We start from the raw sequence: 22,159 nt of genomic DNA on the forward strand, positions 1-22,159 counted from the left end.
ACAGTCAGTGAATCTGATGAGAAGAAAAAGAAAAAAAGGTACCTGTCCGCAGATTTCTTCTGGCGGTGCAACGTTTGTAAGCAGAACAGAAAGGTCCAGGGTGTGAACGGGAAACTTCTCCAAAGCGTGCAACACCACGGGTGCCACGTAAGAAACCTGGCCATACCCTTCTTTTCCTACTATTAGCAGACAGGGCTGGCATGATGTTGGTTCCCAGAAAGCACTCCTAGAACAAGAGTTAAGAAAACAAGTTTATAGATGAGGTGCTGAATAGACACACAGATGTTCCAAGTAATTTTCCTATAGACTTTCTTTTCCCTCCCCAAATAATCCAAATGGCAGCGGTATATTAAATACATGTAAGATTTCCAGTTAAGTTATTCACTCATTCCAATTGTTTCATCTTCTTCCCTTGTGTTTCCTATTCTTTACTAAACCAAGACTGCAAATTAATATCCCTGCAATCTTGCTTTACTACTAGGAAATAAATTGGTGAGGAGCATTTGTTTCCCCACTACAATCAGGCTGTACCTCTGCTGGCTTAAATCAAAGATGCTAGAGACTTAGCCTTGCTCTCAAGCACAGAAAATCTTCTGGACAGCACAGCAATAGAAACGGAGAAAAATAACTGATCCAGCTGTGACAACATGATCTAACTTTCCAACTGTGGGCTTGCATGACTTCCATACTAAAATAGCACAAGATTAACACAACTTGGTGGCTTAACAAATAAAGACACCATTCAATTTTTTCTCAAGGTGTTTTAACAAGCCCTTTCTCAGTTTTCTTTCTGCTACATAATTCACTACTGGTTTAACAATCCTGGAAAACAGAAGGGCAAAAGGTGGCAACACAAACCCATAAAGTTGGGCTATTTTTAGCTAAAAGGACAGACTGCACATTTATGTGGTCTTGAGTCTTTCAAAGAATGCCATGGATTAAGTCAACGTGTTCTGGTAGTCTACGGATCACTTTGGCTTACGAAGAGAAGCCTGGGCTTTTCAATTTGGTCATTCAGAGCAACTTCATTACAACTTTAGTCCCTCCACCCTTTCTTCTTGTGAATACCAAGCACCCCTTCAACACACAAACTTGATGTTGCCCCTTCGTCTACCAACCCTCGCACTTTTAACAGCTGGAACTGTTTACAAAGACTCAGCAGACCTGAGAATTTAAACGTAACAGGGATCTATCTTTCTTTACCTGCTGAAACAGAGGCGTTTTTTCTCTGGTCCGTCAGGCATTCCATCTTTTAATTCATCTCCAGAAACCAAGGATGCGTCGTCATCACTGTCAAACATATCATCTTGTAAAATAGGATTGAAATGCTCTGAAAGGCAAAAGAGGTTTGTTAACTTTCCTGAATAGCCTTTGTCTCTTTCTCTTCCATTAATACAGCTTCTAAATCAGTGCCAAAACCCTTTCTTCATTTGAGAGCACACACTGAAAGCTATTTCCTAGAGTTCAGCCCACCACAGATCTAAGGAGATGGCACAAGGCCCTACAAAGCTCTACTAAGTCCCACTGATGTGTACATATAAGGTATGCTACTCTTGGTGATTTTTTTCTCCCCCTTAGAATAAAGGAGATTACAAACACTTTCTGCAGTTGCTAAATAGCTAAAAAAAAAACAAACAAGACCATTTCTTTCTGGAGGAGGTTCCCACAATGAAAGCATGGGGATAAAGGATGTGATGGCCACAGAATTCCATTCATCTAGTAAGTATCAATGCTAATTGATCTCACGTGTATAGTACGATCCACAAACATTTAAATTAGGAGACTGGTTAAAAAGGATGATAGCTAAAACAATATTTAGCTTAGAGCAGGTATACTTGTATCCTGGTCCTGACATTCTTCAGAAAGGAATTAGAAACATTGACCTAGAAATGCTTCCCCTCCAAAGATCTGAGTTTTGATTTTTTAAAGAAAAATAGGTGCCTTATACTTCAAACCTCAAGTCAACCTCTACAAATGCTAATTATCTTAGCTGCCGTCAGAAGCAGCATGCTTCAGTAGAGAACGCATCATCCTTTACTGTGTATTGATCATTCAGAGCTTCCATTTGGCATTTCAGTTTCGAATCCACAATAAAACCTATGCGTTATATTCCAGACTTGCCCAAAAACAAGACACGCACATGCAAATAATAAAATTCTACCACCATTATGTCTGAAAGCTATAAGTTGATTGCACAAACCACAAGTTTTTGCTTTAGCAGAATTATAAAGAAGTGGATGCTGTGGTTATACCTTGCTGTCGGTCCTCCTTCAGTGCAAGCTGTGCATGCGGGAAGATCTTCTGCACAACTTGTAAAATATTCTCTACTGATCTTTGAAAAAGTGGCTTGAAAATGGGTGATAGTGCTTGTACGGGCGAAGTCTCGATCCGGTTTGAAGCTGGAACAACCTTCTTCATAGCCATGAAAAAGTCCTTCGCTTTTATTTTAATAGAATTAACATCTAGCTGCAATTTCTCCCTACTTGCATAAATCTGAGGATAGCATCGGCGTAGAGAGCACAGCACAGCTTCAGTACAGAGGGATTTGATATCTGCACCACAGTATCCTAACAAACAAAAATCAAACGTTACATCAGTCAAGGCCCAGGTTTACAACATGCAACATTTAAAGAATTTGTAATGCCAAAACCAAACAGCTTAACAGGGAATTCAAAGTGCTACCGCTTGTGAGGAATGTTTTAACATTTCGTGTCCATAAAGAACAATTCTGTTTGAATCCTGTCTGCCTCTGGGCCCTGCACTGGCAATTTAATTCTTGAACCACAGATGCAGTGTGTCCCAGTCTCCCCCTCATTCTAGTCAATTTATCAAGTCTTCAGAAAATACTCCTCAAATTTATGAACCTGTTAGCTTTTGTTATTCCGGACTTCTATTTCTAACAGTTACAGCCTTTTTTTTCCTGTCTTCTTCGAGATTAACTTAACACTGCTATAGATGTGACTGTCCCTGTGAATGGCTGGGGAAGAATGTTTTAATTACTCGTGAAGTGTCAATAAGAAAGCTATTTGTGTTTGATGTCTGGGAGTTTCATAACAACTGATAACAACTAGTGACTGTTATGGGATACTATGCAGACCTTTGGTATCTGGCCAGGGGGCCAAGAGATTAAGAGGAAGAAAAAAGAAGCTGAAGGACGGCTGGGAGACAAGACCTGCAGAAAATGTTCTATAAACTTGGTACAGTGCCAAAGGAGTACAAACAGGAAGGACTTGGAGAAGAAGACTACGAGCCTTCAGCATGAAAGACCCCTAGAGACCCCCAGAGAAGACTGATGCGCATGCTCCAGTAGGAGGGACTGGACCCCGGAGGCTAATTATAATAATCTAATTTTTTTGGAAGTAGTAATGAATATGTATTAGTCTAGGAGCAAAAAATCAGCTGCTTGATGTAACTGGTGTGTGCCCTGGTAGAGCGGAGACTCTCAGTGCACCCAGCACTTTTTGCTTACCTCTATTCTTTTATATTCTTCTAATAAATCCTATTTTTTTATTTAATCCTAATTTGAATCCTGAGCCATTTATACCACTCTCTGCAGGGAAGTTTCATGTTGCTCACTGCCTGATATCCTGCGCTTATGCAGCTGAAGCAGACTCCTCATCAAAAACTATACTCTTGAGGAAGATGCCCCAGAACCATTTAATGTTCTCAGACAACAAGAGGAACGACAACAAAGAGTAAATAGATGAAAGCATCTCACTCTGATTGCTATGAAGGCGTGCCAGCTGCCTCGTTGACTAGTTGTGCAGCAAGGCACAAGAGCATGGGTACTGCCTGGTACAAGCTAGGTTCTTTACAACTTGGTCACAAGCAAGAATCCATTTTGATTTCAGTCTTACCAATGCATTTCTCAGCTAGTTCATCAAGCAACATGTCCGGTGGCTGAGGGGTCCAGTCACTAGTATGAATCTTGACAATTTCTTTTCTAGCCTGGAAGCAAAATCATTGCATTTTCGCTTGTCCCAAGTTTTCCTTAAAAATACCAACAAGAAACAAACAAACCAAAAAGCAAACAAACAAACAACAAAAAACAAAACAGTCCTCCCTCAAAACCCCTCATCTACTAATACACTTTTCTTACTTGCTCAACTTTCAAGTATTTTACAGTTATTTAATATACACTCTGCATTGTCAACCAGGAAATTGAATATTTCTTATTTGTTATACTGAACTTTTTCTAGGAACCTACAGTGAAAGAAAAGGCATTTATAGCTTCAATAACAAGTTTCCAAACTACGAGACCTAAGGACCCAGAGGAAAATACCGTAATGAAAAATTTATCCAGAAACATTTCTTTGCTGTCCAAAAAACTTCTCTAAAACTTAGCAAGCTTTCATTGGGACAGTCTCATTACTTCATCACATTTGCTTTCCAGTCAGTAAATTCACAGAAAGCACTTCTGGCACAATGCTTCCAATTGCTACAATTGCTATAAAGAAGAAAAGAATTATGACTCAAACTACTACCACTGATCCGGGGCACAATCAAATGCAAACACGTCCCCTATTCACTCATAAGTGAAGGATTGAGACCAAAAACACAACTTCATGATGAAAGCGCCCAAGTGGACTAAATAATTAAGCAAACAGGTACAACTTTGGGAATGAAAGGTTTGATTATAGAACTAACTACTTGGTGGTATCATCCTGACCATATATATCCAGTACCAGATTTGCCCTCCATGGAACAGCGCAGTGTCTCCACATATCACTCTTTCGTTCAAGTTGTCAATTTTTTTTCCTATAAAGTTGGACTTTGCCATGGTAGCACTAACGTTGAATTTAAGTTCTCACCTCTTTATCTGGCAAGTTGAAGAGGAACTCTCTGTCAAAGCGTCCTGGTCTTCGTAAAGTAGGACCTATAGAATCCAGTCTGTTGGCAGCTCCAATTACCACGATCTCTCTTCTGTTATCTATGCCGTCCAGAAGGGTCAGAAGAGTTGAAACAATGGAACAAATAGAAAAATATAAGTTTTACTTACTGGTTCAGTAAATTTTGTTACATTCCACATGACTTTCTTCCATGAGTAGTCATAAAGGACAAGCTTTTTAAGGACAAGACTCATTTTAAGACATAAAAAATAGGTAAGTTAACACAGACCACATGCTGATATCAGGCTTAGTAAATTGGTTTCTACTATCGTTTAGAATCACCTGTTTTGGCATTGAGTTACAAGTTTTCAGGATAAATTAACATGTTCACAGTAAATTAAACAGGTCATCGTCCTTTTTTTTTTTTTTTTTTTTTCCCCAAAGATCAAGCAGATTTTATGTAGGTGCAAAACTGTAATACCTATGAATGTGGTCTTGTTTACTGAAGCGCACAGGAGCGAGACCATCTATCTCATCAAAGAAAATAATTGAAGGTCGCATCTGACAGGCCTAGCAGGAAAACACTGAGTAAAACAGCATTATTTAAAGGAAAAATGCACAAAAACATCATGGTTGGAATGTCATCTAAACTAGATTTTTCACTTTAGCCTCTGGGACCTCTACTGATAGAGCTACTGGAGTATCTGGCATGACTAACAGAAGACAGCAGTCTGTGTCAACCCACTGTATCCGGGTGACAGGAAGCAAATTGTTCCAGTAGTTCTTACAGCTGACATTCACAGCAGAAACACTGGCATTTCCATTTCAGGGGGAAAAAAAAAATAACAAAATACAAAAAAAGAGCAAGTGCTACTTAAAAACGTTGACCACAGAAAATAATGGTTTCAACTCTGACAGAATACACTGTGCATTTCAACCTTACCTGTTCAAATAACACACGAAGTTGGCGTTCTGATTCCCCCACTTATTTTCTCACGCAGTCCGAAGCATTTCTCAGAAAAAATGATATTTTCCTGTCACTTCGACTATATTCACTGGCAAGTGCACGATCAACTAGTGTTTTCCCTGTTCCTGGGGGCCATAAAATAGACAACCTCTGCAATAAAAAAGATCCAGATAGGAAAAAAAACATCATGATGAGTACCTCCTACAACCATCATCTCTAGAACAAACTCGTCTTTCCTAACCAAAACACGTCATGTACAAGACAGCAGTAATAGCTGAAGTGTGGGTAGAGGCAGAACAGATAGAAGTTCCGCGTTTTTACAACATTTCACAAGAAAATTCATTTTTTTCACCCAAAGAAATGAATAAGGAGGTAACTCAAACGTATAAAAACTTCAAAAGAGAGCATACTGTCCCAGAAGGACACTTCCAAAACTGCTGACAAACAGGGTGATTACAGCAAACCGGAGCCAAACGGGCAAACTTCAGCACAGAATCTGAGAATGGGCTGAATGGTGAATCACCAGTTCATTCTGCAGCAATAAACTGCATATTCTTGCTTTCACAATATGCAGAATCTGATAGTAAAGCATTTAATGCTCCTTTCAAAAGCATTAAGTTACTGGGTTTGGTCTCTCAGACCATCTATTGCTGATGGCAAGTGAGGAAGCCTAAAGCCGGAAGGAAAAGCGATGCCTTAGCACTCAGAGGAAAAAAAAAAAAAAAAAAAGAAAAAAAGAAAGCAAAAGTAGGCAGGAAAAACAACTGGGCTTCCAGGCAACATATTACAATTGACTTCCACACTAGATAATCCCTTCTTGCTTACAGACTAATCAAGCTGACTTGTACATAAAACTGAGAACAAAACCACTCCAACCCAACTAACCCAACTTTTTAAAAACACCAGATGGTAAAACTTACAATTTTCAGACATTGCTTATATTTTTAACCTACAAATATTCTGGATTTTATCCATTTTTAAGAAACCACTTTTTGCTACTACTAAAACAAATGTTCACCGCTGCCAAAAATGTTGAAGCACGGAAGCATATTGATACCTTAATTGAACTTTCTCCTGAAAACAGCTGACTTACGATTTATCACTGTCATGAGTTACCTTGGGGGCTGAATATTGAACTGCTGAAAAACTTCTGGATACAGGACGGGAAAAATCACCATCTCTTTCAAAGCTGCAATGTGTTCCGAAAGACCACCCACGTTCTCAAATCCAATCTAAAGAGAAATTCAACACCACAGAGTTTGTATGTTAAAGAAAGCAGCAACCTAGATCAAGGTTTCATCAGAAATTATCTCAGCACAACGCAAACATTCTGGGCAATTTTTGAAGTTGCTTTAGAGAAAACCATCAACAAAGGTAGTTGTAGATGGCACACTGAGATCTTTCAGAATCACTGGAAACACTCGCTGACACGATGATTAGTTTACCACTTACCGCATTATCTATTTGCATTGCATCTCCCTGACTTCCTCCAGCTTTCTTTTGATCCCTCTGAACTCTCTTTAGGTCCCGTTTCTGACGTTTCACTCGAAAAGTCCTGATTTGAATTAAGGAGAAGTTATAGGGCTTCTTTTTCTTTAAGATGCAGCTCGAAGATTTTTGTTTTTCATAATAATGCCAAGCAAATGTAGAAGACATTAATTAATATATTAGAAGACCTAATTAATTGACATAAACTTACACAGTTACATTTAGATAAACTTAAACATGGCTAAATATTCATTTGAAGGAGATTCATCCCTCCCCTATTCTCTACCGACAGCAACCTTCTTGGAGATGTGCTCTCGCCGTCCTCACTGCTCTCACCACCCTCCTCCGTATCACACGTGCTAAGCAAGGGAGATGAGCAAGAGGGTGTAGAATCACTGATGTCATCTGCACGTCTCCGTCTGCAAGCAAGCATATAAACCAGAAAGTTAAAAAGAAAATAGAGCAGATACTAAGTAACACCAAAAATTAAGGGAATTCTATCTCAAAATTGCCTCTGAGATCTATTTTCCAGTCCACTGTACTCCTTAGGAATCTGATTTCAAAGGCCATGACATGATTTTCCTCGTGACAACTGTCTGCTTTCAAGAATGCTCAACAAAATATTGGCAATCAACAGCATTCTCTACGCACTAACTGCTTACAGAATCCAAAAAGCCTTTATCATTACTAAGGCAATTTATGATTTCATTTAGATCTTTTATTGTTTAAGGTTAACTGCATATAGAAACATTAGTTGATTCCAAACAGAAACTAGAGTCAGTATTTGAGTGATAACTTTTTTTTTTTTTAAATCTAACAAAACTTCCATAAAGCCTCTCCCTCTAAATCGAATAAAATTATTTTCGGTTTTAAGAAAATCCTTTGTATCCTTCAAGATTAAATAGTCTGACTAAGATTTTTAAGGGGGGATTCCGGCTTCAGTTCCAGAACCAAAGAATTTCAGTTACAGAAACTCAGACACTACCTCCATAATCATCTTATCAGCGACCCACAAATATTGGATTTAAAAAAGAAACCAACTTAAAAGTATCCACCTCCTCCCCTCCAAATAGTTCTTTCCTCTCTATCCTCAGACTACCAAAGTACTGATCATAAACTTACTCTGTAATTACCACTAAACTGAAAACCCGTTGAAGCATTATGCAGTAAAGAGACTGACAGCTCTACGGATAAGTAAGAGCTATCACTAGCCATACACCAACCTGGCACGTCTTCTATATTTTTGTGACCCAGCATTTTCAAGTGACTCTTTCTGTCTGACAGAACACGGCTGGCCCGAGTTAGTCCTCTCTCGATCTCTTTGTCTTACTGAAAGGAAAGAATTTAGAATAATGATACAGATACATTTAAGAGAGGAGGATATCAAAAGAAAAAGAAAATGCCACGTGTTTCACTCATCCCTAATTCCAGAAGAATTTTTAACTGTTTTTGCTTTTCATCAGTGCATGGTACAAGTGGAAAACTACGCCCTGTTTAAAGGTGAACTGAAAATCACAAGAGCAAGACCATTAAGTGTGATTAATTACTGTTATAGCAAGGATACATAGCACTAAGTACGCCAAACAGCAAAGAAATACAATGTGCACAGGACACACGTGTCTGATAAAAACAGGGAAGTTCATGTGCAGAATGAAGGTACAGAACTGAAATAGAACTGTGTGCGCAAACACGTCTTTGCATTCAAAAATTCTATCTCACTTATGTGCAAGAAATAAGGTTTTAAGAGAAACTGTGCGTTCAACCTACTTTCCATAGGAGCTTGGTAGCGGTCAACAGGTTTACTCTGTCGAAGGTTGTAACGCCTTGGAACATCTTCACCACCATTTTCTTTGTTCTCACTTCCTCTTGATGTTTGTACTGTACCACAAAATGACACCGAATCGTTAAGTACTTTTGCAAATTATATGAAATCCAAAATGCATTACACAGATGCCTGTCAGTTTTAGTATTAGCATTATTTTAATGACACAGTGGATCCTGCAAAACCTTAAGATGAATTTATGCAAGTCACGTTTCAGAAATCACAAATCCTAGCAGATGAGCATGCATCTGGACATTGTTCTGTGCTCTCTGAAACTGCTGATGGACTTGTCGTCAGCCTCAGTGTTTAACAACAGGCAAAATTCTGTCATATTGCTTAGCTAAGATGCAGATCTTCTGAAAACAGCTATTTCAGAAAGTCACTTCTTAGTTTGAGAAAGTATTTAATGGAAAGGGTTTTAATAATCTGCAGTGCTAAGACTAAGCGTAGTAATCTAAGTCCAAGTCTAGCTCTGCCACAAATTCTGTGAGCAATAATGGGCCAGACACAGGCTTGAAGCTCACCAATGAGAAAACAATGCCAAATGCACATAAGCTTAGGCCATTAGCTTCTGTCAAGTAACCTGAAGTTGTTTCATGAAAGATGGTAAAAAACACAAGAACCAGAGTGCAATCATCTACTGGGTTCTGGTGAATATCCTCTCACGTTAACAGCAGGACACCGAGGAAGGAACGTACATACTCCGTTCACCTACCTGTTTGCCACAAGGACTTATCTTTTTTTCTTGGAAAGCACTGCCCTCTCTGGTTTTTATTTTTTAACCCCAAAGGTTGCATTGCTTTCTGAATGCGAGGTAGGTGCCATGGGGTATACAGACAGCACACGGAAAACTGAGCGATCAGGAAATGAGTTTGTGATCACTACCATCTCCAGTCCTTGGTGTTCCAACACTTCTATCACAAAAGCATGAATTTCTCTGCTTTATTGCTCCTCTAACCCTTTCCTTTGTTCCAGTAACTTCCTTTATAACAACACCGACACTTTCCTCACTCTTTTCTGGCGTATTTTTCATTATAAAAGTATAGTCTAGCTCTTTCCTGATTTAAAATTGTAGTTTGCATTTTGATCATCAATTAATTGCCCCGGGCTCATTTCCCATTCAACGTGCTATTTAAAATTCCTCTCTACAAGTCTCTACTGCGCAGCTCCCTGAAACCCACACACTTTAACCAAGCTTCTCCCTCTAGACTGGCGCCCGCCTTGTATTCAAGCTACTCTTATTAAGACTTTGAGCTAATGTTTTCCTAACTAAACCTCCAAAGGAGTCAACTCTGCTTCTCCCTTACTAGTCCATGGCCCAGCCATTCTTCCTCTGAAGAACTTCCCTCGGGTTCCCACCTGCCACTGTGCATCTCTCTGCTCCTCTGGGCCTCTGAAGGGAGGAGCAAAGTATTTTCTGGGGCTCAGCCTCCTCTCACTGTCTCTCTGAGCTCCTTTGCAGGTGTGCAGCTGAGCTCTATCACATAATCTAACTCATCAGCTATCTACTGCAACACCCTTTTCGGTCCTTAAGTACACTCTTGCCCTCTTCTGATCTGTTTAGAAAGCTCCTACGAGGATGATCTAATTTACTGCCTTAAACACAACTAACATTCTTCTTAAAAACTGTAAGTTTTCCCATCACTTCCAAGTTCATACAGTCTTTCGTGGCTTAACCTCATTCCACAAGACCTTGTCCGGGGAGAGGAGAAAAAAAGTAATAGAAAAAAACCCTAGGGGTCAGCCTTGTCGAGGGAAATCGACAATTCCCGTCTGTTACTATTGCAACAAGAAGAGACACGTTCAGAGGAAATATCATAAGCGGGAACAAGATGAGAAAATATTCAAAGAAGAATAGGGGTGTCAGGGGCTATATCTTCTGGGGACTTCAACATCAACAGAGCCGTTGATAAAACTATTAATTGGTCCCCATAAAGAGGAAGTCTTATTTTCAGTAGACACAGGGGCTGAAAAATCCACTATTCAAAAACTTCCAAAAGGAATAGAAGAAGGGAAGAGTTGCATGTCTGTAATAGGGGCAAAAGGAGAGCCCTTTAAGGTACCTGTTTTGAAAGATGTAGAGACAGAAACAGATAAAAAAATCTGTCTTAATGATTTACTTTTGCTCGCTGAAACAGAGTACAATTTACTAGGAAGGGATTTGATTTTAAAATTAAACTTAAGCATTCAAAGCCAAGGGGATAAATTGCAGATTAAATTATACACTTTGACACAAAAAGACGAAGAATTCATTAACCCTTCAGTGTGCTATAAGGAAGGGGAAATTGGAAAAATAGAAATGGACCCCATAAATGTTCACATCGTTCAATGTTCACATGGATCCACATCGTCCAATTAGAATTAAACAATACCCTATACCAATGGAGGGTCGAAAAGGATTAAAACCCATAGACTTCTGGAAAAAGGAACTCTAGAACCGTGTATGTCACCTCATAATACACCCATCCTCCCTGTAAAGAAATCGGATGGGTCATACAGGACCTGAGAGCTGTAAATCAGCGAACAGTCACTAAATTCCTTGTGGTGGCAAAACCTTATACTTTACTAAGTCATATCTCTCCCAAACATACTTGGTATAGCGTAATAGATCTGAAAGATGCCTTTTGGGCCTGCCCTCTGGATGAAAAATCCAGAGATTATTTTGCTTTTGAGTGGGAGGACCCTGAAACGGGACGGAAACAACAATTAAGGTGGACCGTGCTACCACAGGGGTTTACAGTCACCAAATCTATTTGGACCAACTTTAGAGAAAGTTTTACAAGATTTTGCATTACCCAGGGAGGTAAAATTATTGCAGTATGTGGATGATCTATTAGTAGCAGGAGAAACTGAAGAGGGAACCCGAGAAGCTCCTATGAAATTGTTCAGTTTCCTGGGAGAAAAGGGATTCAAGGTGTCTCGATCAAAATTACTAAGTATTTTAAAATACTTACTATATATAAATAAAAATAAAGTAAATACTAAGTATTTACAAAATTACTAAGTATTTTACTTCCTGTTCAATTTGTGGAACAGGAAGTAAAATACTTAGGACATTGGTTAAGTAAGGGAAAAAAGAAGTTAGATCCTGACAGGGTATCTGGGATCCTATCCTTAAGACCCCCACAAACTAAAAAGGAAATCCAGCAAATATTGGGATTATTAGGATACTGTAGACCATGGCTTGAAAGCTACAGCGAAAAAGTTAAATTCTTATATGAGAAATTAATTAAGAACCAACTTAAGTGGTCTGCAGAAGATAATCAACAATTTGAAGAAATAAAAGAGGCATTAATACAAGCACCTGTGTTGAGCCTTCTGGATCTGGAAAAACCTTTTTATCCCTTTGTGAACACATCAAACCAGGCGGCATATGGAGTTCATACTCAAGACTGGGCAGGAATTAAGAAACCCGTGGGGTATTGTTCTAAGTTACTTGGTCCAGTAAGTAGAGGGTGGCCTGCTTGTCTCCAAGCTTTGGTCGCTACGGCATTATTAATAGAGGAAGTTAGAAAGATCACTTGTAATGCTCCCTTAAAAGTGTATACTCCACACAACGTCAGAAGTGTCTTACAACAGAAAGCAGAGAAATGGTTAACAGACAGCCAGATCCTAAAGTATGAAGCTATACTAATTGACTCCCCTGACTTAGAACTAAGGGTAAGCTCTGCTCAGAGTCCAGCACAATTTTTGTTCGGAAAACCATCAGAGGAATTACAACATAACTGTTTAGAGGTAATTGAGACCCAGACTAAAGGAAGACCCGATTTAAGAGATACTGAATTAGAGAAGGGAGAAGCACTGTTCATAGATGGCTCCTCCTGAGTAGTGGAGGGAAAAAGAAAATCAGGATATGCAATAATTAATAAGCACCTGGAACCTGTGGAATCAGGACCCTTGAGTCTATCATGGTCAGCTCAGGCTCGTGAGCTGTATGTCCTATATAGGGCCGTGGAACTATTAAAGGGGAAAAGTGGAACTATATATACAGATTCTAAATATGCATATGGGGTGGTTCATACCTTCGGAAAAATTTGTGAAGAAAGAGGTTTCGTTAATACTCAAGGGAGGAATCTTATACATCAAGAATCAATAATAAAAAATTTAAGGGCATTAAGAGAACCAAAAGAAATAGCAGTGGTACATGTAAAAGGACACCAAAGAGGATTAGATTACCACACCAGAGGGAACAATCTAGCAGATACAGAAGCTCAGGAAGCAGCCTTGAGAACTCAGGCTGCTAAAATTAATACAGTACAGGAGGAAAAAAGACGAGAGGGAGAAGAAAAAAAGTTTACTCCTGAAGAACAGACAAAACTGGAGAAAACAGGTGCTAGATTAGAACAAGGAAAATGGACATTGCCAGACGGGCGAGAGATATTACCACAAGCTTATGCAAGGCAAAGATTGGAACGTTTGCATACACAAACACATTGGGGTACAAAAGCATTAAGTAATCACTTACTTCAACAATTTGGTTGCATAGGGGTTTTTGAAATAGCAAAGCAAATCACACAAGGTTGTTTAACTTGTCAGAAGATAAATAAGAAAGTGTTTTGACAAGCAGCCGCGGGAGGAAGAAAAACAGCTTATAGGCCTTTTGAGAAAGTACAAGTTGATTTCACTGAATTGCCCAAGGTAGGGAGGATAACGTATTTATTGGTAATAGTAGATCATTTAATACAATGGGTAGAAGCTTATCCCGTAGCACCAGCTACGGCACAAATGGTGGCAAAAAATTTATTAGAACACCTGATACCTAGATATGGGATAATCCAGTACATTGATTCTGATCAGGGCACACACTTTACTTCTAAAATAATAAGATTATTGTGTCAATCATTAGGTAATCCATGGGAATATCATACTCCATGGCACCCACAAAGCTCAGGGAAAGTAGAGAGAATGAATCAAACAATGAAACAACAATTGGCTAAATTAATGATTGAGACACAAATGCCCTGGACAAAATGCTTACCATTGGCACTTCTAAACATAAGAACTAAACCACACAGTGAGACTGGATTATCACCATATGAAATGTTATATGGTATGCCTTATTCACAGGGAATGCCTCTGGGAAACAATGTAGTTGAGGATTGTAGTATCCAGAAATATGCAATTACTATTGGGAAAAGATTGCAAGAGCTAAGAGAAATTGGAAGAATGGCTCAGACACCACCTTTAGGGTTTGCTATTCATCAAATACAACCAGGGGACAAGGTCTTAATAAAAACTTGGAGGGAAGAATCATTACACGCCCGGTGGAAGGGACCATACCTTGTTTTACTTACCACTGAAACAGCTGTGAGAACAGCAGAAAGGGGTTGGACCCATGCATCTAGAGTAAAAGGACCAATAAATACCCGAACTTGGAGGGTTGAGTCTGCTCCTGGGGAACTGAAATTAAAGCTAAAAAAGAACTAATGTGCTGGCAATAAGGCTCTGCATAAATTAAGAATGCCAGAAGAAGGGGACAAGCCTGAAGGGAAGAAAGGGAGAAGGCAAGACCGGGGCAGGACCCTCCACTGCAGTGTGTATAGTCTACCAAGGGAGGCAACCCCTACGGGTATTGACTGCCGAGTGGGAGGGCCTCAACCGGACTTCGCCCACACTAAAGCCAAGTTGTCCCAGGAAAAAGAAACAAACAAGCAAACAAAAATATATTTATATAATAAATACGATTATTATTATTATTTTTTAACCTATTGTAATTAGTTTTCCAGGAGCTGGATCACCCTCAAAAGCTGAACAGTAACCCAAGCTCAAATAGATCCTGGAAGTGGGCCCAACCCCTTGATTGGAGGCATTTCTCACACCCCCACGATAACCCCTGGATGACGCAGAAGGATGTTATACTTCCTGGTACTATTTTTACAGGGGCAATTAAGCCACGGGAATAACTTGTTCATTCTGGGGGAAGAAGTGGCCAAGGCTTTTAACCTTAGCAATTGCTGGGTTTGTGGGGGACCACAGGGAACTGAAAGTTGGCCCTGGGTAGCTGGCCCGGTTGAACCTAAGTGGTGGGTTAGTAATTTGAGTGAAGTTCATAATGGTACACAATTCTGGAAAGAGGAAGAAGGCCCATGGCAATTGCACTTGTCAGAGCAGGGTATATACTGTTTAACCAGAACAGGAACAGTAAAGGTGGGAAAAAGCTTTTGTAAATGGACTCTATCTCCCGGATATGATTGTACCGATCCTGAATGTGGACCTATAAACTGTACATCAAGTAAAGGAAAATGGAACGCTACACATGTCCAGCTGAAAAATGGGACTTGGCTGAAATGCTCATATAAGAAATTTTTTGGACCTGGATGTGAAGCCATGGCAAGAGCACAATCAAAGGGACAATTTGACGTTCAAATCCCGAGTTGTCAGCGTGATAACACCACTAGGGAGCAGCATGTGGTAAGAGTCTACTGCTGGAGGTGGCAAGATGAGAACGGGACACAAGTGTTCTTTAAACATTTCTGGTCAGCTCGTGGTATGACAAGTCGTGAAGGAGAACTTAGTTGTAATTGTGAGTGGGAATCTAGTGCGGGAGCTTGGAGGTGTATATATACAAGTACTAATGGGGCAAACATTGTAACAGGACCACTTGGTAACGAAAACCCTTTGTATTTTCACACCCCAAGGAATAAAAGAGAATGGGACCGTCCTTTTCCAAATGGGACGTGGGCTCTAAAGGGACATTATTGGGTGTGGGGCAAACAGGCCTACAAAAGGCTACCAAAGGACTGGTCAGGAATATGCTACGTGGGCTACATAAGACCCTTGTTCTTTTTATTGTCACAAATACAAGGAAATCATTTAGGAATAAAATTATATGATGATCTGAATAGAGAAAAACGATCTATTGATGCTTCCTTAGTCGGAGGTAGTGCTCAACAACGGAGAGAAAATGAATGGCCCCCTGAAAGAATCATACAGTATTATGGACCAGCTACCTGGAACCCAAATGAGATAATATCTGGAGCCCGAGAACCTATTTATAATTTGAATAGAATAATTAGGTTGCAAGCTGTCCTCGAAATAATAACCAATCAAACAGCGACGGCTTTGGATCTTTTAGCTGATCAGTCCACCCAGATGAGGAATGCTATCTTTCCACACAGAATGGTTTTAGACTATTTACTAGCAGAAGAGGGGGGGGTGTGGGGGAAACTAAATGATTCTAATTGTTGCTTACAAATTGACGATAATGGGAAAGTGGTTAAACAGATAACAAAAGAAATTAGAAATGAGCCCACGTCCCAGCACAAACTTGGAAGGGTATGGATAGGGATTTATTTTCATGGCTGCCTGGTGGACCATGGGTTAAAAGGATGTTATTTTTATTTTTATGTGGTGTAATGATGTTATTATTCATACCTTGTATGATACCCTGCTTTACATTATTGATACGCCGGATAATAAATAGTACGTTTGTAATGACTTCATTAAAAAAGGAAGGGGATATGACAGTTATGATGCTTAAGAACTGGACCCTCCGAGAACGGACTGATGAAATCCAGTTATTAATGGAAAAGGTTGAAAAAGAGATACAAATTGAGGATATTAAAAAGAAGATAAGGGATTGTGAGGAATGTTTTAACAATTCTTGTCAATAGAGAGCTTGAAGGAAAATGTATTCGTAAGTTTTTTCCTTGAAGTCTCTGATATCCGGGGGTTTCAGAACAACTACTAACTATTATGACTTTTGCATGGGACACTATGCAAGCCCCTGATATCTGGCCAGGAGATGAAGGAGAAGGGAAAAGCTGAAGGACGGCTAAAAGACAAAGCTTGCAGGGAACGCTGTGCAAGCTTTTGACATGCACCCAAGAAGTACAAAGAAGAAGGACAAGAAAAAAAGCCTGAGAGGAAGACTATGAGCCTTCAGCATGGGAGACCCCCAGAAGGACCACCAGAGACTGATACACATGCTCCAGTAGGGGGGTTCAGATTCTGGAACTAATTATAATAACCCTGCTTTTTTTTTTAGAAGTAGTAATGAATATGTATTAGTCTAGGAGCAAAATAAAATCATCATCTTGATGTAACAGGTGTGCGTCTAGGTGGAGCGGAGACTCCCAGCACACCCAGTGCTGTTTGCTTACCTCTATTACTTTAATAAATTGTAAATGTTGATTATTATCCTATTTTGGGATTTAGCCATTTATAACACCAGTTATAGACAGGTTGCTCCAAAAGGGGATGCTGGAACCATGTATGTCCCCACATAATACCCCCATTTTGCCAGTAAAAAAGGCTGATGGATCATACAGGTTGGTTCAGGATCTTAGGGCTGTGAATCAGCAAACGATAACCAAATTTCCAGTGGCAGCTAACCCATACACTTTATTAAACCACCTAACACCTCTGCATAAATGGTATAGTGTAATAGATTTGAAGGATGCTTTCTGGGCCTGCCCATTAAGTGAAGGGTCTTGGAATTACTTCGCCTTTGAATGGGAAGACCCCGAAACAGGAAGGCGACAACAGCTTAGATGGACTGTACTTCCTCAGGGATTTACTGAATACCCAAAGTTATTTGGCCAAACCTCAGAAAAATTATTACAACTTTTTGAGGTAAAGGGGGAAGTTAAATTGTTGCAATATGTGGATGACCTATTAATAGCTGGGGAGACTGAAAAAGAGACACGGAGAACCACTATCGAATTACTTAATTTCTTAGGGAAAAAGGGTTTAAGGGCTCAAAATCTAAATTACAATTCGTGGAAAAAGAAGTAAGGTACTTAGGACATGGGCTTAGCCAAGGAAAGAAAAAATCGGATGCTGACAGGGTATCTGGGATTTTAGCCCTATCATCACCCAAAATGAAGAACGAAGTGAGGCAACTGCTCGGGCTCTTGGGATATTGTAGACCCTGGATTGAAGGGTTTAGTGAAAAGGCAAAGTTTTTATATGAAAAATTGACTGGAGAAAAAAGTGGAACGAGGAAGATGAGGAAAAGTTGAGGTTGATGAAGAAAACGTTAATAGAAGCTCCAGTGCTGAGCCTCCCAGATTTACAAAGACCCTTTTATTTATTTGTAAATGTTTCTAACCAAACTGCATATGTTAGTTGCAATTACAGCTAAGTCAAGAATGGGCAGGAATCAAGAAACCTGTGGGATATTGTTCCAAACTATTAGACCCTGTGAGGAGGGGGTGGCCAGTGTGCTTCCAGGCAAATGTGGCTACTGCCTTACTGATTGAGGAAGCTAGAAAAGTCACTTGTAGGGCACCTCTGAAGATATATACTCCACATAATGTTAGGGGAGTACTCCAGCAGAAGGCTGAAAAACGGTTAACTGATAGTAGGATGCTGAAGGATGAGGCCATCCTGACCGACTCCCCTGATTTAGAATGAAAAATAACTGCTGCACAGAGCCCTGCACCCCTGACCCCAACCCTAACCCGGATCTAACCCTAACCCCAACCCCAACCCCTAACCCCAGTTTCCTAGAACTACATCTCCCGGCATGCTATGGGCACCAAACATGGCCTCCCGGATACCCAGTGCCGGAAAACTACGCCTACCAGCATTCCCCAGGCAGCTGGCCTGACCAATCACAGGCCGAGTGTTCGAGAAATACCTTTTACCAGCACTCACTGTAACCCAAGCACTTACCGGCCTTTCAAAAAAGCCACAAGCCCTAACACTAAAAATCCTCGAAACCCCTACAGGCATAACCCAAACTATTTACCACACTAAACCCCTGAAGTCCTATGCCTAAAAGCCCAAACCCAAACACTTAAGACGCTCAAAACCTAAACCCAAAACATTAGGATTCTCAAAGCCCTAAACAACAAAATTAGAACGCTTGAAGCCCTAACCCCAAAATTAAGACACTCAAAACCCAAAGCCAACCCAAATCAGTAGGATGCTCAAAACCCTAACCCAAAAAATTAGGACACTCAAAACCCTAACCCTGGAGAACCTAACCTGAAAAAAAAAAAAAAATCTTAAAACCCTGAATAACTGACCAAAAATAAAACCCTAGGACCCTAACACTAAAAAGCCTATCAACACTACAACCCAAAAAACTCTAAAACCCTAACACGATAACCCTGAAACCCTTAAAACCCTAACTGTTAAAACTCCAACCCAGTTATACACCAGTTACCTCCCTTAAGGGATATAGAGGAGCTCTCTCAGATATGGCAGTCCTACTTCTCATGCATGCAGCCGGAGGTCGGTCTCATTCTGGTGCTGATGGTGGTGGAAGCAGGGGCAACGGTGGTACTGCTAGAGATACCACAGCCACCAGAGGTGGATTGTTAGGATATGGAGATGGTAGGTTATCCAACGGCTCCCGTTTATTATCTTTTTCTTTTTCCTGTTCTTCTTCTTCAAATTTCTTATCTGCTTTTAGTGTAAATATTGAGGCTGGAAAAGGACATGAAGTCCTCCTGATCCATAATCCTGCATAATCGCTTTCTTCCTGGCAAAAAGGTTCCTTCGAATTAACATGTGTATTTCAGGCGTGACAAATCCAGTCTTCAAAGGATCGAAAAACAGACCGAAAGACGTGATCTTAAAGGCTCCTTTGGCCATTCTATCACACAATACTGGACTGTTTTTTATTTACTTTTTCCTTTTCTGGGGCCTCTATCGTTCCAATTTCTAACCGTTATTCCTAATGGACTTTCTGGTGGTATGTCTGGTAATTTGCTCCCTTTCTTCTGGTCCCTGGTCTTTGATTTTGTCTGACCCATCTAGGAATTTTACTGTGGCAATTCCCACAGCCCTTGGTTACATTAGTAAGAGTGTCTTACAGAGGGTTTAAGATCTATCAAGCACCCACAAATCCTATAGGAATCGCTTCGGTCCTTCACCAGCCAAGTCCCTCGCGGGAGATTGGAACCGCGGTTAGAAGACCTCCACAATCGCTTTGGAACTAAATTCCATCTCAGTCACACTCTTACACAGGCAACCAAATCCCACCCAACAGAACAGTATATGCTTTAAACGCTTACGACTACGTTGTCTTCATTTGGATCTTCACACGCAGAATTACAGGCAAAATAGAGTGCTGCAACCAGCAAGGGAGCTGAAGAAAAATCACAACCTTTGCTTACCTTTATTCAGGTTCAAGATGCCATTAGTCCCGACCCGACTCGAACAGCAGCCACCACATGGTGGGGCACCTCTCCTAGATCAAGTAAGAATTCAGGAACCAAAGCCCTCCCGGACGATCCCCCAGTTGTCATACACAACTGGGTCCCAAATTCGATTGCAATTACAGTTTACAATTTACTAAACAAAGAGAGGTACGCGGGCAGTTACTCACAAACAGATATATTGTGCCAGCTGCCCTTCAGTAGCCCAGTGTCAGACCGGATGTCTTTGCCAAAACAGTCCGGACAATGTATTAGTACACCGATGCACTACCACGTTAATCACTAACTGCCAGGACAGGACAGCTCCAGACCAAACACATACACACAGGCATGCCAAAAACACTACAAACAAAACACACAACACAATGCACAAGAAAAAGTGACCCCCCCGAGGGAAGCCCTATGGCAACAGCAAGTCAGAACAGGTGCTCTGTAGCAGACCCAAGGAGAGACTCAAATATCATGACAGGAGACTGGAAGCAACTACCAGAACTGGGATGATGGAGGCCTAAAAAGCCTGCCTTCAAGACAAGAGACCAGAAGGATGGGGAGTGAAAACCCCTGAAGAAGACACTTAGGAAATCAATTCCAAAGCAAGAGCTCCTGATGCGGCCCAGATGACTTCTTCAAGAGTGAGGATGGAAATAGATGTGATCTCAAACAGAATACAATGCACAAGACCTGAAACATATCTGCACTTCAAGCAGCGACTGCAAGACAAGTGCTCGCATCAGCCCTACGATGATGAAACAAGCATTTAGGAACTTTGGTGTGGCTACCAAGTTGCCCGTCTAATCTGTCCAGTGGAAGAAGGAAATGCGGATATCAAGACCTGAGGAGCATGTAACATATGTTGATCATATCAAGAAACGTTTGATACAAAAAAGTATTACACACACAGAAGTGATTCCTTTAAGCTCCCACTGCAAGATGAGAGGTGCTCAGCTCCCAATTGAACGACATCATCAGAATAATGCTGATAAGTGTTCAGTACCCTCAGGATGGCTTCCCCAGGGCCTGCCAAGCACCAAGAGCAACAGCACAGTACAGCACAGACAACACAGAACACAGATGACAAACTGGGACTGCCCTGCCTGGCATGTGTTCACGCTGTACGTGACAGAACTCCCCACACATAATCTCTCTGCCTGACCTGATCGATCCTGAAAGGCCCCATCCAAAGCAATGACTTAGAAGCACAGACCCTCGCCCTATGGGTGCATTCACAACCCCAACTCAAACATAGCACTTGCCCCCCAACTTAGCTTGGGAATGCTGGGAGGCAGGTTCCATCTTCACCAAGGAACACAAACGCTAGCCAGGACACTGCCTCAGGCACCAGGCTCTTCTTCACCTGCAGAAATAAAGTGCCATCAGGCACCAGCACACCAGCCAAATTTCTTCCAGTAAAACAACCTCCTCAGAAACAGTCGTAGTCAACTGACCTGCTCCGCTTCTGAAACCAGATAGATACCCTCTAGAAAACTCCCCGCCTCCCTCTGCCAACCACTCCCCAACATACAATATTTGCCCCTGGACTTAATTCTCAGGGCTCAGAATCCACCGTCAACATGGACCACAAAGGCCAGCTAGGATGTTCCCAGTACCTTCTTCGTCCCTGCAAAAGAGGAGTCACCCAGAGGCGCACCAATAGACTACAACACCAAAAACAATACCTGTTTTCCACCTTTTCTCCACTCACCTTCCCGATCCAGACTTAGCACTTCCATTCAGTGTGCCGAGCCAAAGTCATAGGGCTTAGACCAAGGAGAAAGAACAGACAAACGTGACAATCCACAAAACAGTCTATACCCACTCCTCTTCCTTCCTCCCCTACTGCAACAGCCAAGAAGCCCAAAAGCCACGTACCCCAACCCAGTACGACCGCTTCGCTCACCTAACATCTCAAGGAGATGCATCATGCTCCCTGCTCCTCTTGTGC

The 22,159-nt window shown here is 40.9% G+C and overlaps 1 pseudogene across 1 annotated transcript; it reads right to left on the reverse strand.

The window, feature by feature from the left end:
* Nucleotides 1–2,104: 2,104 nt before the first annotated feature.
* On the reverse strand, nt 2,105–20,233 carry LOC311428840 (ATPase family AAA domain-containing protein 2-like; annotated as a pseudogene). The gene is made up of 12 exons: nt 20,176–20,233; nt 9,052–9,162; nt 8,508–8,613; nt 7,581–7,703; nt 7,249–7,351; nt 6,913–7,028; nt 5,773–5,946; nt 5,311–5,399; nt 4,812–4,971; nt 3,858–3,948; nt 2,329–2,567; nt 2,105–2,116 (listed from the first exon to the last, which is right to left on the reverse strand). The product of its transcript is annotated as an ATPase family AAA domain-containing protein 2-like (transcript).
* Nucleotides 20,234–22,159: the final 1,926 nt, after the last annotated feature.

The sequence above is a fragment of the Aythya ferina genome (genome assembly GCF_964211825.1).
Source record: "Aythya ferina genome assembly, contig: HAP1_SCAFFOLD_158, whole genome shotgun sequence".
Classification (NCBI taxonomy): Eukaryota; Metazoa; Chordata; class Aves; order Anseriformes; family Anatidae; genus Aythya; species Aythya ferina.